The following is a 17506-nucleotide window of genomic DNA, read 5'->3' on the forward strand; positions in this document are numbered from 1 at the left end:
CTTTGCACACACACACACACACACACACACACACACACACACACACACACACACACACACACACACACACACTGACACACACACACACACACACACACACACACACACACACACACACACATACACACACACACACACACACACACACACACACACACACACACACACACACACACACACACACATACACACACACACACACACACACACATACATACACACACACACACACACACACACACGCACACACTGACATGACACACACACACACACACACACACACTGACATACACACACACACACACACACACACACACACACATACACTGACATACACACACACACACACACACACACACACACAGTGACACACACATACACTGACATACACACACACACACACACACACACACACACACACACACACACTGACATACACACACACACACACACACACACACACATACACACACACACACATACACTGACACACACATACACACACACTGACATACACACACACACACACACACATACACTGACATACATACACACACACACACACACACACACACACACACACATACACTGACATACATACACACACACACACACACACACACACACACACACTGACATACATGCACACACACCCCCTCGCATTTAAGCTGTCCCCTGCGGTGCCATGTAGTCGAGGCTGTGTGTTCATGTTTGCAGTGACATTTTATAAATACGTGAAACATGTTAGTGAACGTCACGTGCACTTCACACACTGTAGGGTCACTGTCGGTGGAGGAAGTGTCTGCACTGTTTATCTGCACCAACAAAAAGGACACTGAAGCACTGTTTAAATCCAAACTGGGGTTCAAAAACAAACTGGTTAACTCACTAGTTATTGCACTCAAGTACCACTTAAATAACTGCTTTTCATATTTGTTATCTGGTTGAGGTTATGGCAAAAAGCATGTAGGTTTCCATTTAAATTGTATTAACAACCCTCAATTTTAGGGGCTAATTAACTACTTGGTTATTCTTAGATTTGACTGCAACTTGCATTTCATTTGACTGAGTCACCTGAATATCTTGAGTTTTATCCTCCTCCGTTATCAAAGAATCAAAAGGAACCTTGGCTTATATATTATACAATATTTGATTTGGTTCATCAGGCTCTCTTTGTGAGCAACAATAGAACACACAGTAGAAGCCCACTGACCTTCCTACAATAAATTCCTGTGCAATGATGTCACCTTTTTTTTTTTTTTTTTTTTTTTTTTTTAACTGAAATTCACTTTCAAGGATTGCTTAACTTCTCACAGCCTCAGTGGTATCCCAAAAATCCATCCAGACACTATATCAGAGGTATTCCCCCCCCCCCCCCCACTCCACATTCAGACACGCACGTGTTTGGGGCAATGTTTCTTTTTTATAACCACAGCATGGGAATAATGAAGATTACAGGACCGTGTCAAACTATTTTTACGACTTAATAATAAGCAGCTGCGGCGGGAGGAATTCCTGTTGTTTTGTTGTGGAAGTGATCCGCTGTAAAAACAGTCATTCTGCTGTCTGTGCGTGCTGACAAACGGCCTGGCAGACGTGCTGGCGTGTTGTTGCAGGACATTTATTTTCAATGGTGGTATGTTTCAACTATGTGTGTGTCTGTGTGTGTGTGTGTGTGTGTGTGTGTGTGTGTGTCAGTGCAAACATGCAAGAGTGTATGCTTGCAAGTTATTCCATGGAGTTTGCATTTGAACCTGCAGGAGGCCAGCATGTTATTGATTTGAACTCACAATCCGTAGGACAAATATTCAGCACAACACCTGATCACAATACTGCAGCATGGAGCAAGTTTTTCTTTTTTCCCGTCTGATGAAACTGCAGTCTAATGTCAATATTATGAGCTAGACCTTTTTTTTTTTTTTTCTTCCCTTCTCCCTTTCAAGCAGCAAAGGGGCCTGGAGATAGTTAAGTCATGGATGTGTGTTCCTTTCTAAGAAAAAAAAAAAGTAGGCGGGGGGGAGAGGCACTCCCCTTAAATTCTCCAGTAATTTACCTGGTCCAAAGTTCACAGTGAAAACCACCAGTGCTCCACATTCTTGCGTTTTCCCAGGGATGCCGGTGTATTTCTGCTTTACTACGGCAACGCCTGACCGAGAAGCACTGCTGCACAGGTAGTCATGCGAAGCGAACATGGCCTGAAGACATTCTGCAGGCTTTTCATGTGCACCTTAAGTCTGGAAAACATTTGAACGTTTTGTAAACAGGGTCTGAGCTTTTGCAGAGAATAATGTATTACAACCAGATGCTCCACTTTTCTTTTCTTTTTTCCCCTTTAGCGGGCTGAATGGAATCCAGACACTTGTTCCTTTAATCTAAGTCTCTGCAACGGGGGCAGGAGACAGAGCACAGCAGGACTCTACAGGTGGCGGTTGCCACTGGAGATTTCACAAAGCTTATTTTCTTGTTCTACCACACCAGAGAGCAAACAGCAATAACACATACATAACACCAGCGCTGTTGCTGTTACAGAACCCACACGTTTATTCAGAGCTAAGGAAGGATGTTGTTGGTAAAGCTACAGGTACTTTGTAGTTATTTGTGGGGCTTCAAACAAACTACTTTAAGATTATTTGCTCGCCAAATAGATATGTCCAAGCTGACGTCTTTAAAGTCTTGTTTTGTGCAACTTATAGTCAAAAACCCCATAGGAAATCTGTTTATATTCATATAAAACAGAGCCATGCAGCAAATCCTCACATTTCAGGAGCTGAGATCCGTAAATGTTGTCGTGAAATTGAAATAAATTTTCAATTTGTGTATGATCACTTGTCTGTGAGCTTTAGTAAGCTGTAAAATCAGACGTTGCAACATGACAGACGAAGGACGAGGCACCACACATGAGCTCTATCACGCTCATCCTGTTGCTCATCGCTCTGAACAGGAAAGCAAACGATATTTCAGGAAGTGAAGTCACAGTCGAACGGGGTTTCTCAACCGCTCACAAACTGCTTTGGTGGAGATAGAGCGAACGGGCCTTGCAGTGATATATGCCACACACTGGTTCATAAAGTCAGAAGCATGGCATTGAAACTGTATTTCAGCAGAGACGTGTTTGTGAATGTTACAGCTGGATTTGGCTGTTTGTTTAGACATTTGTGCGTCAGCGTAAAGCAACACAGTCAGTTGAGGTCTCCAAAATGCTGAATGCCTTTGGTGCAACATCATAGCACTGATTATAGTCTTCTGCTTAAAAACAGACTTTGGGAATGTGTGCTGCCATGAAAACTAGAACAATCGCTGGCCTCTCTTTTGTAACATTACCAACAAGGTACCAGCAGAAGATTTGCAAGAGCGTTGTTTGCTTAAGGAGACTCTTGCGCCGCAGAGGAGAGTTCAGCTGTCACCTGTGTCCGTCTTCTCCCGACCTGTTGGAAGATGGTTAAAGTTTTGGTCGGGGTTCTTTGAACAATGCCAGGTGTTTTTATGTTCTGCAAGCAGAAAGTGACATAAATGAATCATCATCAAATGCATGCACATTTAGGGGCCCCAAACTGCTTCTGTACAAACGCAACCAAGGAAGTAGGAAGTCAAATGTGGTGAAAACATGTGACTGTTTCTAAACCAAGCAGGGCTCCGAAAAGAAAAAAAAAAAGAGGCCATGTCCACATTAACCCGTTTTCACTCGTTTTCAAATGAAAACGGGGTTTTAAGCTCTCCGTCCGCACGTGCGTTTCAGCATCGTTTTCGAAATGATGTGCGTCCAGACTTGCTCCCCTGAAAACGAATATCACGTGACTATTCACGTACACTGGGCATGCCGGTGTAAACAGGAAGTACATTGGTTGCTTGGTTACAGATAATACGATTACACTACTCTTGATCCTCGTCGTGCTTGATACTTAAGAACTTCCTCTAAAATCTTCCTCCATAAACTCTAAACAGACACATTTCGTGGAAGTTTTTAGAAGTTTTATTTTTCAAGCTTAGTTACAACACTGCAGGTCTAACTCTGTCTCTCCCACACAGACAGCACATGTACTTTAAATGAACGGTCATTAAACGAAGTCTTTAGTCCGTTCTGTAGGGCTGATCAGGCCGCGGGACACGCCCCTCTAATCTCTCCATAACAGCTGAAGCCAAAGAACCATGAATCCCCTCCAGGTTGCCATGGGTCACCTGTGCTCCCCTGGGTCCTAAGTCCCTACATGTTTGAACGTCTATGTACAAACATTTGTAACAAATACCACATTCTCCATGTTGAATTAACCTGGTAGGCGATCGGTATCAAGGCTGTTGTTGTTGTTCTCTTACGGAAAGGGGTCACGTGGTAAGGGGGTGACGAATCAGGGAATGACACGTCATAACTGCTAAGAACCAATCAAATAGCGAACGCCGGTGCCTACGTCATCGTTTCCGGACTTCTTCGTTTTCAGTCATCCACACTATCATGAAAACGCAGCGTTTTCAAACTTCTCCGTCCTCGGGAGCGTTTTCAAACTTATTCGTTTTCGGTGCCCTAAAACGCCGTGTAGTGTGGACGCTCGGTGCAAACGGAGAAAAAGATATGCGGATTCATTTGAAAACGGGTTAGTAAATGACCGTTTTGAGATTAACAATAGAGGCAGCTCACTTTAAATAACCATTCTGAATCAAGTTAGTTGTGCTTATAGACAGTTCGAAGAGAGGGAGACCGCAACATCCCACAAGTATTTCCCTCTCGGGGCTCGAGTGTCTCTAAGCAGCAGAGGTGCCAGTAACCAGGCCAAAGTTATTTTGTCGAGGGAGATCAAACAGACTGGTGGTTTCACCGCACACACACACACACACACACACACACACACACGCAAACACACACACGGACCAAATATCAGCAGTAAAGAAGCTTATAATGGAAAAAAGAAAAGTTGAATCCCTCTGGCCTTAAACAAAGAGACCACTACACCTTTTTTTTGCTCTGACACACCTTGAATGTTTCGCTTCTCACGTGTGGTTCATTTGGAAACTGGATGCAAGCTACTTTTTCCCACAGTTGCGCGCAGGGGCCCCCTAAGTCGTCGTAGTTTATAGGATGTAAAAGTGTCTAGTCCCGTCACACGACGTATTGGTGAGGACAACATGGACAAGGCTGAGACTCTACTGAGAGAGCAGCAGCTTAAGGTGAGTTGAACTGCACAGGGGGTCACCGGCACTGGCTCTGAAATAGTATGCAAATTGGCGGACACCTCGCCGTGTCCCCGGCTGAACTTCGCTTTCACAGTTGTTAAAAGTGGTGTGCTACTTTGTTTATTCAGCGTCGATGGAAGCGTGATGATGGGATGTGGTCTTGCCACTGGGGACAGCTCGAGAGATGTCTGTCAAGTATTTGTAATTGTAGGCACGCTCCTATCTGTTCGCCATCGCCCAGATGTAATTGAGAAGGGAAAGTGGTATTGTCTGGCCTTTTTTTTTTTTTTTTTTTTTTTTTTTTTGAACGCCTCTTGTTTTTCTCTCATGTCATTTAAGTGGTGCTCCAGACTTTGCCGGCGGGGCCAAAGACTAAGGAAGTTCAATCAAAACCTCATGGTCTTGTTTTTTTTGAGGGAGGGAGGGGATTTCAGTGGTGCGTTCACAGCAGAGAGATTTCAGGGCGGATCTCCTGGTTTGTGTAATGTAAGTTCGAAAGAGCTTGGTGTTAGACTGCGATTTCCTCTGTGCTTTTTTTTTTTTTTTTTGGCTTTTGTGTCTCGTCTTTGGCTCAGACTCCCCCCCCCCCCGCCTCTCCCCCGAATGGTCCAGCCTCCTCCCCTGCCGTTCACTTGACATTCGGTGCACTTCCAGGACCGAAACCTGAGCTAGTTTGTTTCCTTCTGTTAGGTGCTGAAGTCAGAGGTGGGGAGGGGGGGACAGACACCCCCCCCCCCCCCCATTAAATCTTATACTCATCGCCACCCACCTGCTGACTCGCCGGTACCACCCCCGGAGCCCATTTTCTCCTCAGCTCTTTCTTTGAAGCACCATGACAGTAAAACAGTGATGAATGGATCCACATCTGAGCTGTTGGTCTCAGGCTGCACCGCAGGGGAGAGAGAGGGAGAGAGAGGGAGAGAGAATGGAGGACAGTGGTGGGGCGGAGGTATTCAAACACTGACATATAAGCCTTTCAGATGAATTACAATAAAAAGGCCATTTCTGTTGTGTTTGACCCTTTGCCTAGCATTCCCTTACACACTGCCTCTGCTTTTCAATTTGGCTCAAAGTAGAACCTATTGTAAAGAGTTGAGGTTCACAAATTTGAGTTTTGAACGCAACATCTTCAATATGTACATAAGCAGTTCATATTTAATTTTGAATATTCAAATTCTTAAACGTGTTCATCGCGGCTCTCAGTATTTTCTGTTAACCTATCCTCTGACATTTGCGCTTAATTGATGAATCAAATAGAAAATCTGCCATTTTTCTAATCATTTAATGAATTAATTCATATTTAATTTCAGTTTTAAAGCAAATACGCTCGACATTTGATAGCTTCTCAAATGTGAGAATGTGCTGCTGTTTTCTTGTCTTAACACTAGCACTGTTGGTCTATTTGATGAGGAAATTGAGGAAATCCAGGAAATTGTGACAGACATTTCCTCTGCTTTTAAAGGAGAAGTTCTTTTTCAGTAATTTTCCAAATACAAGTGTCATAGAGTAGCAGGGCGCTGATTCATTGCGTCATCTTGTCCGTGAAAAGGTGACTCAATCGTTCCCGCCACAGCCTGTCGCAGCCTCTAATCTGCTGTCATTGCCTTTTTCTGTTATTTGTAAAGCCTCTAATCACTGCTGTTACACGGGGACATTATACCGCTGTTTGGCGTTGGCTGCTGGAGCTCTGACATAACGCCACCTGAGCCCCATAGCCTTCCATGTTCTACTAATCAGTCTACTGCTATATTGTACTACATGCTGTAAGTGCCAGTTGTTGTTTTGGCTTCAACAGCATTGAGTTTCCCTCAACAGGGTAATGGAGTAACAGTAGCTCAGAGGTTTCCTGCACCGTTTTACGACCATTCAAGGTGAAGGATGAACAAAGAGCTACAACCTCTTTTCTCTGCGACATCTCCATTGAAACTATACTAATGCTTTCAATTCTAAGTGTGCCTTTTTTTTTTTTCACATGTTGTGATTTTTTTTGTCAATCAGTGTAGCTTATAAAAAAATTGTGATGGCAATAATATGTGTAAAAATAAAACTGTTGAATTCTAAATATATTGTAACGCTAACAGCTTAGGATTCACACGTCGAACAAACAAGCTCACATCTACCAGTACTTAACAACTAATACACATTCTGTGTGATATAGGTAATTATATGCATTTGCATTTATTGCTACAGATTTTTACCTCTGCTGTGTTATTGCAGTCTGTGTTTATTATCCTCAAAGCAAATGCATGTGACAGCACAGATGTTTGCTGCAGCTTGCATGCAAACACACCGGCTACATTTGTGTGTGTGTGTGATAACGTGGTAAACATGCTGGTGTACATTTTATTAGCTCTGTTATCTCAATTCTCCATCTGTGCTCTTTTGCGATCATGAAGTCATGGGATGTTTTTTGTTTTTTTTGCGGGCCAAGACATGTTGTGTTTTCTGCTCGTGGGACAGCAGTGATTTTTTACTTCACGGCTGCTTAATGCGAAATGATGCAAAGCAATGAAGACAACTGGCTCGTGCAGCCCTGCAGCTTCCACACATTCGTCTCCCACCGCTTGAGAATATTCTAGCTGCTGAAGATTTGTCCGGCTTCACAGCCCACTCTCGCCTCTCCTCACATTTGCTCCATTTTTTTCTTTCCTTCTCTCTGCTTTCGTCGCACCGACTCATTAGCCTTCCTCCCATCTCCTGTTATACGACCAATGTTAATGGGTACAATCGTGTGCTCCTTTCAAAATAAAAGCTTGTTTGCAGTACATGTGTTTGTTCTATGTTTCTCAGCTTAGATTTGGCTCTCTCCGGGTTGGTGAATTAACCTGACATTTATTGGGCTTGAGGAGGCTTCGTGGCAATGATAGTACATCATTGTGGTCAGTTAATGCTCTTTTTGTTCTCCAGGGTGCTTTATCAACATCTTTTTAGCTTTAGCTGGAATAGCTCTCCTCATTTAGAAGCTATTTGTAACAGGGCAGTTAGTGGGGCGCTGTGGACATTTACTAATATAAATGATGCCAGACAGAGAGGTTGATTGTATTAGTAAATTATTTGGGCAGTAGATGACATATGAAACGATATCCATCACTCCCTCTAGTGAGTTTCTGGCTTCATTGAATAAAAAAAGAGAGTCTTCCTCACAAGGTTAATGAGTTTACACGTCCCTCTGATGCTGTACTTCGGGATGGGAAAGTGGGTGCAACTGTCAACGCATACAAGTGGTTTAAAGGCACTGAGAAATCTTTCCAAGATGAGTTTCCTGCTTGCTGTGTCAGGCAGCCTCTTAAGTGCCTATCTTTACTCGTATCCTGAGAAGAGGCATGTCAGGGTGGAGTGAAAGTGCTGCAACGCTATTCAGACCGCCTGAAAAAGTGTCAGCGAAAAAGGGAATACGTAGATATATATCGGCTAATTTTGGTGATTCAGTGAAATGACTTCTGAATTACCTGTAGTCCTCTGAGGATTGTGAATATTCGAGGCATCAGCGGAAAACCTTTTCTTGTTTGCGAGAGAGAATAAAGCTGCGATCTCAGAGTCCTTGGGGGCTGTTAGCAGGTTAAAGCGAATAGAACCAGAAGAGGAGCCCAAATAGCTAACACACAAGATGTAGCAGGACACCAGACACAATGTTCTCCATGCCTAGACCCTTACTCTCAGGCATTCATTAGGTGGTTTCTTATTCTACAACATAATAGAGTGCTGCAAAAAAAAAAATGACTTCTTAAACCTGTGAATGAGTCAGCATTTATGCAATTCAAGGTGCCTCGTCTCAGAATCAATCTGTTTCTTTCAAAAAGTGTTTCATTCGATGCGTGAAATGAGGTCCGTGGTTAAGACGAGTTTGGGAGATTATATACCGTTTTGTTCAACGGCGTAAAACATATCAGTAAATAGCGCTCTGGTTAATTAAGAAGGTTTCACGTGTCTTAAAAAGACAGTGGCTAAATGAGACTACGAAATGTCACCACGCCGAACACCGGTCCGCCTTTAGCTCAGTTGTGGTAAAGAGAAGTGATGCAAACCCTGGTGTAGCTTACTTTTAGCCTAGCATGAGCTAAATGTCTTTCATTTGTGAAGACTTCAGTATCATAAATGCTTGTTTGCCACAGAGCTCATTCTCTGCAAAAATCCAATTAAATAATCCCATTGACTTTTTGTCAAGGGAAACAGTGCAATATACTAATTTATGGTTCGGCCTTTCAAAAATAGCTTAATCGACACTTCTTTCACTTCTAGTGTAAGTAGTTCCTCGGGCAATGTGTGTGTGAGGTAAAATAAGATAATCCTTTATTAGTCCCGCAGCGGGGGAATTTTGCAGGTAGTGCTAACTTTACCATAGATTTCAACCACAACATCTATATGCTTATCTGTGTTCAACATCAGCAGACCATTCCAACGAAATACAATGCTCGGGTTAAAAATAGCAACCCCGCTCGTTGGCTGAACAGGCCGTACATGTCTGCATGACTTGTGACACCTTTTCTGCAGGATCTAAGTTCAGTGAGTTGTTGCAGTGAGCAGGCAGTAACATTGCAACAGCACCACAGACGAGCACCACGCTCTACAAAACCTAGAAAGGAAGTCAAGTGGTCTGAGACTCAGAAGAGAAATGCAATACATGCTTGGGACATAACCCCGATGGAGGGATTCTATCCTAGAGGGAGAGATTCAAGTCGAGTGATAAAACTGTGACGGTAGTGAGAATAAATGACACCGGCAGTGAAATGAAGATCTATTTATGAACTGAAACTGTGAGCAAGTCACACAGTTGGGTCCAAGTGTAAACCACATAAAACATGTTAAACCTAGTCTCTCATTTACTACCATCATCAGACTTAATTATATGCTAGAGCTGTTTGTTTGTGTGTGTGTGTGTGTGTGTGTGTGTGTGTGTGTGTGTGTGTGTGTGTGTGTGTGTGTGTGTGTGTGTGTACGTGTGTGTGTGTGTGTTATTCTTCCCACTCAAGTTCCATTGCAGCTACAGTGTGATTAAATTCAAAGACTGACACCTATTGGCAAGGAAGTATAGTAATCTTAGAAGGAACTACTTTGACAATTTTAGCAAGAGACCATAGTTATTATGTTCAAATCATGGTCTGCATGAGACGTGTCATGGCAGCACGAGATTCACCTGAACCGTCCATAATGTTTACTATTAGTGGACAGCTGAGCAGGGGGTCCTTTACAGTAAGCCCCTCAACGTCAACAATGCAATGTGTTAACGTTTATCTACTGGACAACGAGAACATGGTCTACCCCAACCGATGCTCCATTTTTGGAGCCAATATTGCTCTTGATTAGGCATGTCACAATGACTCATTTTGTTTGACAATATATTATCCAGAAGTAATTGCAATAAACGATATTATTGTCATTTTTACACTATTTCATGTCAATGATATAATGACAATATAAAAGCATGATAATGCTTTTATAAGTACGCTCTTTAAAAAAGAATTCACTTTTAATTTTTAAAGGTATTCAAAAAAACATAACATAAATAAAATAATGGACTTCTTTTTAACATTCTGTGCTAAAGTCTAATTTTGGCAGGAAAAAACCCTGCTGCTTGTTCTCATGTCGGCTAAAATGCTGTTTTAAGTAAACAAACATGCATGTAAAGACTACCGGCAATATATATATATCCATCCATTTTCCGTAACCTTTATATTATATATATATATATATAATATATATAATATATATATATTATATATCCCCCATATAAATTTGATAAATTTATATCCCGCAGCGGGAAATTTGCAAATATATATATATATATATATATATAAATTTGCAAATTTATTATAATATATAATTTGCAAATATATATATATATATATATATATATATATATATATAAATTTGCAAATTTCCCCGCTGGGGACTAATAAAGGATTATCTTATCTTATTTATATATATATATATATATATATATATATATATATATATATATATATATATATAAGATAACCTCAAGTGTTTTTAGGCCGACCTCGATAGTAATTATTGAGACAGGCCTACTCTTGATACACATCCCCTTACATTTGTGTTTTTAAAGAAAATAAAGTCAAAATCAAGTCAAGTTAATTTTATTCATAGCTCAATAACAAATCACTAATTTGCATAAAGGGGTTTTACAATCTGCACTGCACACGCCACACTCTTTCCTTAGACCTTTGTTTCAGATAAAGAAAAACACCCTCAAAAAAACATGTCTGAAGGACAGACCTCAAAACCAGTCAGTCATATATGAACTGCAATTTCTCCCTACTGATTGTCTGACATGTACATGGATCGTGGATACCAATGCATCAGGAATAAGCTAATGTTTGAAGATACTAACATCAGGGCAGTCAGTGCAATTGTACTGATACCGATTCATTTCTCTATCAATTCCCCTTTTGTTTTGTGTTGTCATTTCCATATAAAGTTATCAATAGATTACCTTTCTCAGACAACACTGGATTATTTCCAACTAGGTCCCAGAATAAACAAGCTAATAGCTAGTTTGGTACATAAAGGGTCACTGCGGTTCTCTCTCACTTTGGAAATGTTAAGTTGAACGTTTTCCTTGAATCCAGAGAATCAGTTATATAAGATTTAAAGAGCTTTATCGTCCAAAATGAGCTCAACGAGAACAATGGCTGATGTGTGTTTGCTTAATCCACAGAGCAGCAGCTTCCTATTGGCTAGTTAGGGTGATTAGGAGGGAGGTGTAGTAATCAGATTAATGACAATGTCATTTAATCAACTTCTGTGCTATTTTCAACATTGCTGTTGTTGCCTCTCATTACACCGTTTGCTCTGCCTGCATTCGGTTTGCTTCGATTGATGAACATGTTCTTGGATTACCAGCATATTTATGAGATGTTACTATATGCAGGATCCTAAATCTACTAACTACTTTGCTTGACCAAGCCTTGTTCCTTCATCGTTCTTTATCCCTCCGGGATGGATTAACTTCGTTCGGAGCTCCGTGTTTTTTTTCTACTTTGTCGTCGCTTAAAAAAACCGAGACCATGTTGCGCCGGAGAAGTGAGTTTTTCGTTTTCCTGGACAGCGTTCGATCCGTGAAATCGGACACGGAGGAGCAGAAGGAAGAGCCCGAGCTGAGCCCTTATGAAGAGTATCTACAGTTGCTGCTGCAGATGAAGATGACAAGTGGCGTAAGTGAGCAGAGGCGTACAAATGATGCATCATTTGTCAAGCGAGGAAGGCCGTGTGCCAGTCATAGAATGTCTGTGGAGTCCCGTTGTACAAAAGAAAAAAGAGTTTCCACTTTGTAAAAATATAGCACTTGTTTGATGCCCAGCTCATAGGACTTTTACAAGGGCGGAGCCTAAACGAATGCCGCAATAAACGTTTATCTTCTGAGTCAATGAATGCGTTGACCACCCTTCCAGTCACTGTGACTCACAACGGGAGTTTCCTGTTGCTTAAACCGCCGTGTTTCTTATTGAGTTAAGAACGGACGACTCATGCGTGAAACCGTTCTCGACTGTGTCTTGGACATTGGTGGAGGGATTAAATAGCAGAGAGGGGGGGGTCGTGCACAGGCAGGCACAGGGAAGAAGCGTCTTACGAAGCATGATACATGTGTGCATACGCCAACACACATTCTTAAATTTCAGACCGGCAGAGGCGCCCGTTTCTATAAATACCTTCACGGTATGCAAACAAGAGCTCTTACACATAAGGTCACCCGCCGCCCCAAACAGCTGCTCGTATCCTGCACAACCTTTTATTGTGGGCACGTGTTTGTTTTGATATTCCTGAGGACCATGTTGCATAGATAGATCCCCCAGCATCAGGCCGTTTTGATGAGCATTGATGTGTGAAAGTGTCATTTAGTGGGCAGTCACACCCTTCTCAACCCAAAGAGGAATAGCTGAGGGCGGCGAAACACTAGTCAAGCACATGACCACATGATCAGTCTTGGTTAACGTGTCCCTTTTTTTTTTTTTTTCTTTGTGACTTCTCTCTCTCTCTCTCTCTCTCTCTCTCTCGGCGCGGGGGTCACACCGGGCTATGGAGGCATTGTTCCGCCTCGCTTTCTTGCACAAAGCGCGGTGTGTGTTTGAGAGAGGGTTTGGCATCTCCCGCAAATATTTGTTCTTTGCTGCCGGACGCCCACTGGAGCTCTGCATGGACCGACTCACGGAGCACAGTAGACTTCTCGCTGTACTTTCTCTGAGTCATGTCTCTCTGCTAATGGTCGGTTAACAAGCACAAGGCTTTGGATAATTACTGGAACAGCTCGAGAGGCAATGGGCCTTTTTTTCTGCAGCTTTGCTTTATTTCGATGAGGCAGGGTTAGTTTGACAGGAACAATCGGGCTTTTTGTTTGTTATATGAATTGGCAGGACCCTCGCCGCCTAATGACTTCTTTTTAAATGATCACAGTTTCCTCCTCACCCTTTTGCATTCTCACTGAGGTTTTTTGGTTTGTCAGCTAACTAGGATCCTGAAATAACTCATTCATTCATGTTTACCATATTGGTTCTAAAGACAAGCATATAAGAAACCACACTTGAAACCACCTTCTCTCTTTTTTACCAACTAAATATAGGCACATGGGTGTCACACCATCAGTACTTCCATCATAGGCTCTGACAACAAAAACACTTTTCTCCAATCTCTAGCAGTGAATGCATATGGACAGAGCATTCTCTTCATGGGACAGTGAGGGATTTGGGGTTTGATTCTCAGTACATACCCACCAACATAGCTTCTGTCCTTCTTGCTTAAACACACACAAAAAAAAAGACAAAAGCTTTTGTAGGCCTCTTGTGCCATTGTCCTTCCAGCAGAACATCTGTCCCCTCAGCCTCTGTGGATTCCCCCGTTACTCTGGCGTGAGGTCTGCTTCTCTTTATCTCAACAGGTTTCCTGTCAGAGATACACTGCGTATAGATACCACTGGCACAATCTGAAAGCTTGAGGCCCTTGTGAGAGCGTTTAAGACGTGTTTTGAAAGGTTAAAGATACGTAAACTTTTTTTTTTTTGTCTTTGGTCATAGTTGCAACAAAACTTTGCAGACTGGATTTTTCTAGATTTTTATTTTAAATGCTTGGGTTACCAGTTATATTAATCTGATTCATGGTTTCATGAAAGAAAAGCCACTAATTAACGTAAATGATATGTTTGGGGTCAGCTGATATGTCAGTACTGTCCTCTAGTTAAGGTGATACAGAAACTAATCCGTCTGTTAAATCCTCTATAACAACATCCATCTGGAATCTGTACACTACAACACCACCAATTAAATGAATGAGAGATCTGTTTCTCTCAACAACTATTTTTATTTTCTTCAAAATTCTTATTCAAAAATTCAAAAAAAGTTAATTTTGCAGGTTGTTTTTTTTCTTTCAGGGGATTTTATTTCTTACACTATGCATGTATTAGATTTTTGTATTTTTTGTTTAAAGGCTTACTCACCTCCATATTTGCATATTTTTATTAGTCAGCAATTTCCTGTTCATCCCCCTCAGTCCACCAATGAAACGACTCCCTTCTTCCTCTCCTCTTGTGTTTTTTTTAACGGTGCATTGATCTTTACTGTGATCATCAGAGCAGCACACCGACCTCTGCAGAGGTGGTGAGGCTGTAATTAAGCAGGAAGTGGCCCCAGGAGCGTTTCTTTAAAAACAGTGGAATCCCCTTATCACCAACCTTGCTGTAAAGTGGTTCTGCTCACTTCCTTCGTAAACCCTTCATCCGTCTTGATAAATGATCTCACTATCTTGCCTTTTATCCTTCCTAAAAACAGAGATGATCATGTCAAATGGTTATTATTTTGTGTATTCTGCAAGAAGTTCCCTGCTCTTATTGTGGACGTTGCATTCAGGGTCCAGCACCCGTATATTTTTCTGACAATGAACACATACAGAAAGTCATAAACATTTCATCTTCTTTAGTTACTGTAGATGTTTCAAAGTGAAATAAATCCAGTAGTTTTCAGATTCCAACATCTGTGCTGGTTACATTATTTATTTTTTGTGTTACTTTACTAAGTGATGACCAGGTGAGGAATCAAAGTCTTCCTGCATCCTGTTCTGTTTATGTCAAGCAGAGAGGAAAGAGAAAACTTCCGTGTCAGGATGCAGGTCAATGGGCCCTCAACATGGGTGAAATCAAGAGATTTGATCTGGAATGTTTTCTGAATAATGTGCATTAATTCAGATTAACCGGCCGTCTAATGCATTAAACTGCACCATAATCTCCATCAGCAGTTGGGACGGGTCGGGTCGGAGGTCAGCAGGCTGATCCTTAAACAAGCATGTGTTTGTTTTCTTACAGCACATGGGCAGCCTACATATATTTAGTTCACATCTCCTTTGTTCTCTGTTTGAACCTGTTTCCCATTTCCTGGACGATGAAACAATATTTAGCTGCGCTGTTCCATTTATTTTCTTTTCATGTACTACCACAATAGTACACGCATCACAGCGAGTGGGATGCGTCCTGGAAAAACAAGCAGAGTGGGGCTTGTTTCGTTTCCTGAAGGGATCCTCCTGCAGGAACAAGGTCAGGTGTCAGAGGCCGCAGATGACAGAATGGAAGTTGGAGTTGAAGCGGGAGTTATTAGGGGAGTTACATCCTCTGCAGGTTTAAAAATGAGTGTTGTAACTGTTCAACCAACTGTGACAGCATACCAGCTTGACACTGGTTTGTTTGCAAGCAGTGCACTACCGGAAAATGGTCTTGGAGAAAGGGAACATATCACTATAAAACACATTTGGCCAAAATAAAAAAAACACAATTGCAAACATTATCCTGAGAAAAGAAAAAACTATCAGAAAAAAATCATCACTTGCATCATTTAACATAATTTCAGCCCAAAGTTTGTAGTTTGTTAGGGCTTTAGCTAATGATTATTATCAGTGATGATTATTGTATTGATTAACATTTAATAATTTGGTCAATTAAATGTTAAAAAAGTTACACAAAAAGAGTTAACATATTCTAATTGGGGTTTTTTTTTGCCCAACCAACAATCAAGAACTAAAAAATATTCAGTTTATGATCATTGAAGATAGAACAAAACAGCACACTGGATGTGTTTTTTTTGTGGCTATTCCCAAATCACTTACAAAATGCACAATAACATATGCAGGAATATATATTTTACAAGCTGGAATGGCAAGAGGTCGATCCAAAGAAGCATGGAGACTATAGACTGTGTGCTCGGGTCTGACACACCTTCACATAATGTGTTGTTGTCTTTGATACTTGCTCCACTCAGATTCATAATTTATTAAGCTTCCCTTTCTCTCTGAGCTGGAGAATTGCTTTGCTCGTGTCTTTTTCCATTTCACTCGCACACCCTCTATGAGCTCGGAATGACTCATCTGGTTGCGGATCACAACCATTATTTTATAGTTTTTCTATACATTATTATATATTAGAAAAAAACGTTATAGTAAAGAGTTTATGAGATCCCAGCAGCAGGAAAATCCCCCCTCCCTCCTAAAATGAATCCCCTCCCATGTAATCCCGCCTCTCCTGACATTTCTCCTCCTTTCGACCCCCCCCCCCCCCCCACCATACCCTCCCTCTGCTTTTCCGCTCTCCCTCACTATCCTCCTCTCCTGTCCCACTTATTCCACCTTACGCCTGATGGAGCATTACTCCTGAATGCTGTGGGCAGCCGTGGCCTCACATTCAGAGTGTGTGTGTGTGTGTGTGTGTGTGTGTGTGTGTGTGTGTGTGTGAGGAGAGCCAGTACAGCAGATCCTCTCCTACTCTCTGGGATTCTTGCTCCTTCCAGACTGTGCAGTCTCTTTGTCATTGTGTGGGAGTAAAGGGGGGGGACATTGTTCCAAACCCAGACACTAACCTGCATTTGGGATACCTTGGAAATGGTCGTGTGGATGCCTCCTCTGACCTAACCTCAGCCTTTTTGTTGCGCTGCTACTGAGGGAGGGGAAGGAGGCGCAAGTTTGATGGGCATTTTCTGGATTTTGGATATTTCAAAAGGGTTCTCATTCCACACGGAGACACGGCGGATAAGATGTTGCCCCTGCAAAAAAGGGTAATCGGAGTTTTGTGTGTGTGCTGGAGAGAGGAGGGAGGGTGGTGTTTATGTGTATGATGTGGCTGCAGTGACGTGTGCGGTTTGTCGTCTTGTGTTTCTTCCAGGAATTGTTGGTGCCTACAAGTGAAAATGAAGTCATGCTGTTTGATGACTTTAATTAGCACTTTGGTTTCAGATCTCAGCATGCTCTCTGGCATTTAAGAGGATGGGGAGCTTGTTGTAGAGAAAATGCGAGATACACAAATATGTGTAATGGGGCCGAGGAGTCTCTTCATTATTTTGGTTTAAATGTCTCATTG

General features: G+C 41.9%; 1 protein-coding gene across 1 annotated transcript in view; it reads left to right on the forward strand.

Annotated features, from left to right (window-relative positions):
* The window catches only part of LOC129101995 (formin-binding protein 1), a 57082-nt gene that overhangs the window by 703 nt on the left and 38873 nt on the right, over nucleotides 1–17506 (forward strand).

This window comes from Anoplopoma fimbria, chromosome 14, assembly GCF_027596085.1.
Source record: "Anoplopoma fimbria isolate UVic2021 breed Golden Eagle Sablefish chromosome 14, Afim_UVic_2022, whole genome shotgun sequence".
Classification (NCBI taxonomy): Eukaryota; Metazoa; Chordata; class Actinopteri; order Perciformes; family Anoplopomatidae; genus Anoplopoma; species Anoplopoma fimbria.